Consider the following 6,559-nt stretch of genomic DNA (forward strand, 5'->3'; position numbering starts at 1 on the left):
AGCCTTAAATTAGGCCAGGCATAAAGGGTTAAGCTGGATATATTCATATATTCTACCAGAGAGCATGGTTCAATAAAATTTAGGAGAAAAGGCCATCCTACATTCTGTATTATTAAATGCAAGGTCAATAGAATAAGAATTGAAAGAAACATTTTATGAAATTAGAAGATCATTTATTTGCATTTTCTGTGTGATCGGAGATTGAATAATGAGTCAGTTCCGCTGTTATTTCCATCTATGTTTATAACTTTGTGCATGAAAGATTTAATGTAATTTTGTGCCTCTGCTTCTTCTTGTCTCTGTTTGATCCCAGCTCCTCCTAACTGTCTTCTGAGAAAGAAAAAATAAAAAACTTCAATATTGAAGGGCAAACAGGAGACAGGAGATAGAATATTGAGAAAATTCCCAAGAAAATTAATGTCAGTACTTGCTTTTTCACACAGCACTCATCTTGCCGCTATCATGCTTTTGAAAAACCTGTGTAACGATTTCACAAGGTGGAACTTACTCAAGTAAATGTAACGGAGTAAATGTAACTCGTTACTACCCACCTCTGGTTACAAGTAACCCAATCTCATTTCCAAACTTAAAACCTTTTGCTACCTTCATGCCTGGTTTTGGTTCCATCTTCAAACTATTTTTTAAATTAGACCACAGGACTGTGTGGACACACATCTGTCCCATCTGCTGACTAGATTCACAAAATCTAAAATCAAAACATGAGGATTACGATTGAATATTAGATCTCATCTGAGACTCTGGTTAGTTAATAGAGAAAAACAAGAACAACTCCGTTGACGACATCTGACACCAGATTTACCAAGTGACTCTTTCTTTAAAACCTTTGCAGCGCATTGGTGGTGTCATTGTGACCCTCAGCAACCATTACACCATTAGCAACATGTGAACTATTTGACAACTTTCACGACAAACATCCCCAGCTTTTTTCTGAGTTTTTGCAAAAGCACCTTTTTTCTGCGTCCACCTTGCTTCTCAGTCAAACAAAAAGGTGCCTGCTGCTTATACTTGTGCAGTCTTGTCCTTGTGCTGCGTTGTGAAGCTGTCGGCTCAGACATTTTGTTTAGTCCAGCGTTCTCTGTAACTGATCCCGTCGTACTTGCATATGCTATCTAAATCACCACACAGACGTTGCCTCTAACTTATTTGGACCTCAAGAAAATAAAATATATAAATGGAAAGTTTATGAATGAGCAGCTTTGCTGGATAAAACCAGGGAGGCCAAGGGATAAACAGATCATAAGGGCTGGCACAAAGCAACCTAGTCATTCCCCTTGAGATGTTTACAGTCATGTGTAAACTAGGATGACTGATTAATTTTCAGTTGCCGAGCGCAAGTTTTAGTTAAAATATGAGTGCACTCTCCATGTATACACAAACTAATGATGAAACTGCAATCACTGGCGCCACTGGCAGCGACTAATCCATATTGGCGAGCCTTGTTTTTCCCACAAACTACAAGTTATGATGTACAACTATTGCAGACACATAAAGTTAGAGGTAAGTGGTCAATTTGAGGGTTAAAAGGTTTAACTGTCACATGACCCTGTAAAGGGAGCGTGATTCCCACGCTTATGGTCCCTACTTTTATTCAAACCAATCCTGAAATGTTTGCAAGTAAAAATATATTCCAAATACTAATAAAATGTTTTGGGATGCAGGAGCAGCACAGCGTCGTGGTGAGAGGCTATTTTGGCCATGGGTCGTCTAAACTCAGAATAGACTTTCTATAAAAGACAGATATGTTTGGAAATGTAGCCATCATGCAAATTAGGAGTTATCATTTAGGATATTTTGAGAGTTTACATGACTCTACATATATTCACCTCAGTAAGGTCATGGTCACTCTGGAAGAGAGAGGACACTTCTCTGCACTTCTTTACATTTCCCTATACAGAGCTGATGAGATGGATTTGTGTCCCTTTCACCGGCTTAAACACTTTTGAAGGCTTCACCGCCAAATGACAGAGCTCAGATACCAAAATGAGAACGTAAGAGAGCTGTGTTTTCACGAGGCAGTTTGACACCTTTGTCTTCACTAATCTGTTCAGAATAACATAAAGTGACTCTATTTTCATTCCAAGTAATTATAGGCCACTTGTTTCTTTTCGCCCGCGTGTTCCTGTAATTAAACACAATGTGGGGGCAAATTGAGGAAGATTCTCATCCGTTCCCATTATGAGGTTGCTAAGCATTGGTTAGACTGGCACATTTCACATGAATGTTGAGGGAAGCCCACAGCAGAGTGATGGAGATACTGAAATAGAGTACAAAGAGACAACTTTGTATGTTTTTTTAAGGAGAAGCTTTTTTTCTTTATCCTGACATAAATCTATCACTCAAATATTTATGAATGAATTTACATGACATTACCCAGCATAAATGTCATAAACCTGTGATGTTCATCTGAATCTACATTTATCTTGTATTTCATTTTATTTTAGTTTTAGTTTTATTTGAGTTTTTTTTTGGTGCAGATATACAGTCGTGCACTGTTCTTGTGTCTTGATGTAAAAACATTGATTCTGTCACAATTCAACAAACAAAACTGTTTCTACATCTGTTAATTATTCAATCTTTTCACTATAAAACAGGAATGAAGAAAATTTACCATGATGAATGTCACGACATGAACAAATAATAGGATAATAATTATATAAAAGAATAAATTAGTAACTTACAGGCTGAATATCGTTTGTAAAAACAGAAGTGCAATTCTGCAGTTCAATCATCATCTCGTCTTTTTTTCAAAGTGCTGGAGTTCAGTGGTTCTTTCATTCTTGTCACGGCTTCAGTATCACAATATTATAGTTACATCCTGAACTACTAATTGTAAAGTTAAAAAAATCTAAATTGCACTTTACACAAGATGAACTAGACACTGTACCACCCTGCGAAACATATTGCAGGAAGAAATGGACAAAAAAAGAAATGAAATGCTTCATAGCTTGGTACCCAGAACACCCTTTGTGAAGGAACAGCAATAATAAGAATTGGTAAAAACGTTACTGTGCCAGCTGCTTTGTTTTGTAATGTATTGCAGGCCAGAAGAGGGAAAAGTGAATGTATACACGTATTTTAAAAGTTAATGTATATTCTAAGAAATTAGGTTGAGGAACAAAAGATTTTAAAAAAATCACAAGAATCCCATATAATTCAAAGTAACTGTAAGAATACATGCATGGGAATTACTGCAGTTTTTGCATTTGTCTTCTTTTATTACAATTTTTATATCCTCTTAACCTTTTTCTGATGTTGGGTTGTACATCGTACATCATGTTTGTGGTTTCCTGCAGTCTACCTAACAATTTTCTGCAACAGTTTGGATTTGATCTGGCGTGCAGATGCTCAGCGCAGCTCTGTCTCTCGATGCTGATGAACTGGAACACGGTTCTTCATATGGAAGCTATAACAGAAACGATGGCTGCTGTAGGGGTTCAAGGTTGTCTGTATGTCCACCACAGAGCATGACTAGCGTGTAAGCAGTATGATTTCACCTCCAAAATCTAGTCTGCAAATGCCTATGACCATAACTCATGAGCTCTGCAGCTGTAGCCAGTAAAGAGATGCATTCCTGCGTGCATTACATATTCAGTGTAGCTAAAGGGCGACCCTCAAATCCAGAAGCAATCACCTCAAAATGTTTTCTTCCCAATATATTTTCACAAAGTCAAGATAGTTCAAATATTCCTTGGTATTTTTTTATGTTTGTCAAAACCTCGAAGCAACCAAATTTAACTTTCCAACCATCATTCAAAGTTTTGAACATTATTGGAAAATCAAGCATCTGTCATTCAGAGAAACATCTGCACGGCTTGAGTTGGTTTTGTATGTATTTGTCGTGGATGGAGACACCTTTTTCAGAGGTTTTCTGTTTCAAAATGACACCAAGTCCGCTGCAAGTGCAAGTGCAAGTGCTATATATTTTCTGTTCTTCTTTTATTACTTTGGTTCATCATTCTACAACACTCATCAATTCATAAGCATGTTTTCACATATAGTTCTCCATGTTAAATTAAATTAACTTTAAAATAAAGCAAGACTGAAGAAGAACCACACCTGCAGCATGGGAACACTGCGGCTGGGCTGGGTTGCATTTCAACTTTCATAGAACAGTTCTGGCTTGATGCGGAGATGATAAATCCAGTAGACCCCACCCTCCCTGTCTTTGCACACTTCCTTCATGCTCACTATTCAAAACAGCAACCACGAGAAAAATAAATATAAAATAAATAAATATAATAAATATATAAATATAAAAAAATATATATATTTATATATATATATATATATTTATATATATATATATATATATATATATATATATATATATATTGGACACCATCAGTGTCCAATCAGTGTCTAGGTCCAACTTGTTCAATGAGGACGTTCTGAATTTGAGCACAGCAAGAAACAAGATTGTAGTGATTGGATAATCAAAGTGACAAGTAGAGTTTCACAGAACATGAGCAGCTGTTAAAAATGTTTTCTCAGAACATTCTGCACTGAAATTGGCTGGAAAGTACATTTATATGTTCAGCTGATATGGCTGCATCGTCTATTAATTAGTTTACACAAAGAGCCCGTTCCCACACATGGAAGCGGTACTATTTCACGTGAAATAGGAGGCTTGACATTTCAGAACATTATTACATTTTGTGATGATAGCCAGTTGGAAACCAGGACGACTGAAACCAGGCGTGGTTGTTGAAGGAGCTCAAGGACTTGCTGGCTATAAATTTAACAACTTTTCAAAAAGATTTCAAAGATCTGTCCGGGTAAACCCCGCCCCCCAGCTGATGATGGCTAGGATAGGCTGGGAAACGGATGGATGGAAATCCAATGTATCCAGCCCAGTCTCCCAATAATTTGTAACAGTTTCACAATGAGTGCATTGGTCTGGGACCAGAGTAATAGGAACAGGCTGAACTTTGAATGCAGCAGATCTTAAACTCACTGAGGTAAATCTTCAATTTGTTTTGCTTGATGCAGCAAAACATAATTATGCTATGCAAGATATGATTTGAATTAGGGATGGGCGGTATGGGCAAAAAAAATTATCACGATAATTTCTGGCATTTATCCCAATAACGTTAAATAAATACCAATACAAAATGTGTCATCAACGGGAATATTTCTTTCTTTCTTTCTTTCTTTCTTTCTTTCTTTCTTTCTTTCTTTCTTTCTTTCTTTCTTTCTTTCTTTCTTTCTTTCTTTCTTTCTTTCTTTCTTTCTTTCTTTCTTTCTTTCTTTCTTTCTTTCTTTCTTTCTTTCTTTCTTTCTTTCAGGCTCATTTCTTTCTTCTTTCTTTCTTTCAGGCTTATTTCTTTCTTTCTTTCAGGCTCATTTCTTTCTTTCTTTCTTTCTTTCTTTCTTTCTTTCCTTCAGGCTCATTTCCTCAATGTATCGTTTTTACCATGAGATGACAAATTCTTACTGTGGGGAATTTTTTTGACGGTTTATCGTGAACGGTAAAATATCGCCCATTCCTAATTTGAATTGATCTCAGGGAGCAGCAACACAAGTGTCACTTTAGATTTGAAATGGCTCTTCTCGTTTATACTACCATCAGAACTTTAACCCATCACAGGGAAGCCGGTGAAAAACACGAAATTATAAAATATTTGAAAAATTCAATTTTAATTCAAAGAGTAATTTCAGAAAATATCATAAGATTCTTAATTAATGTATGCCAACTAAGGTAACCAAATGCAGTTCGTTGTTTGATAGAGAACTTAACAGCATTTTTGCAGTTTTGTGGTATACTCAGTTTTCCTGAGTATACCACAAATGATAGTGATAATACTTCATACGATGCTTCTTGTTGACCAAGATCGTAACTTTGTGTGGTTATATCTGTCAGTCTTGGCCATAAGGCCCAAAATAGACCAGCTCTGGGTGGGGGATGTCAGTCAGATGGGTGATTTTCTTTTAATGAGTTCCTAGTATGTGCAGTGTGAAGCGGTCGTCTGTGCTTCTGGGTTTGTGCTCCTGAAGTCCTGAAATACAGATTTACAGGCGGAAACCATGTGAAACCATGTGTATATATTTTTCAAAAAAGCATTTACTGTCCAACGTCCATGTACAGCATATGCCTACATCAGAACATGACGACAAGAGCAAATGCAAATGATCATCAATTATTTGCAAATCTTCATAGTTTGAAAGTTCATTTAGGTATTGATTAACCACACCAAAATAAAGTCAAGCGTGTAAAAACACATTGGAAAAAAGTATTCACCTCTAAACTATTGTATTTCCTCGAGTATGAGGAGCAAATGTTCTGCTGTTTGTGGGTTGTTGTTTCTTTCCCCCAACTGGCTGGAAAGGGAAAGGAACTCCTCAGAGAAGCTTCTGGACTACAACAAACACTGGCACTGAATCTGCTGTGAGCATCGACACATACACTGGTCACTCATAAATCTGCAACCCAGCCATTAAGGTAGTGTACGTCTTAGGTCCGTCAATATTTTGTGCTGTTAAAATTGCAAAGAGGTACATGGAACTTGCTCAAGCAGTGCAGTTTCATACAACAGGCAGA

The sequence above is a fragment of the Cololabis saira genome, chromosome 1 (assembly GCF_033807715.1).
Source record: "Cololabis saira isolate AMF1-May2022 chromosome 1, fColSai1.1, whole genome shotgun sequence".
Lineage (NCBI taxonomy): Eukaryota > Metazoa > Chordata > Actinopteri > Beloniformes > Belonidae > Cololabis > Cololabis saira.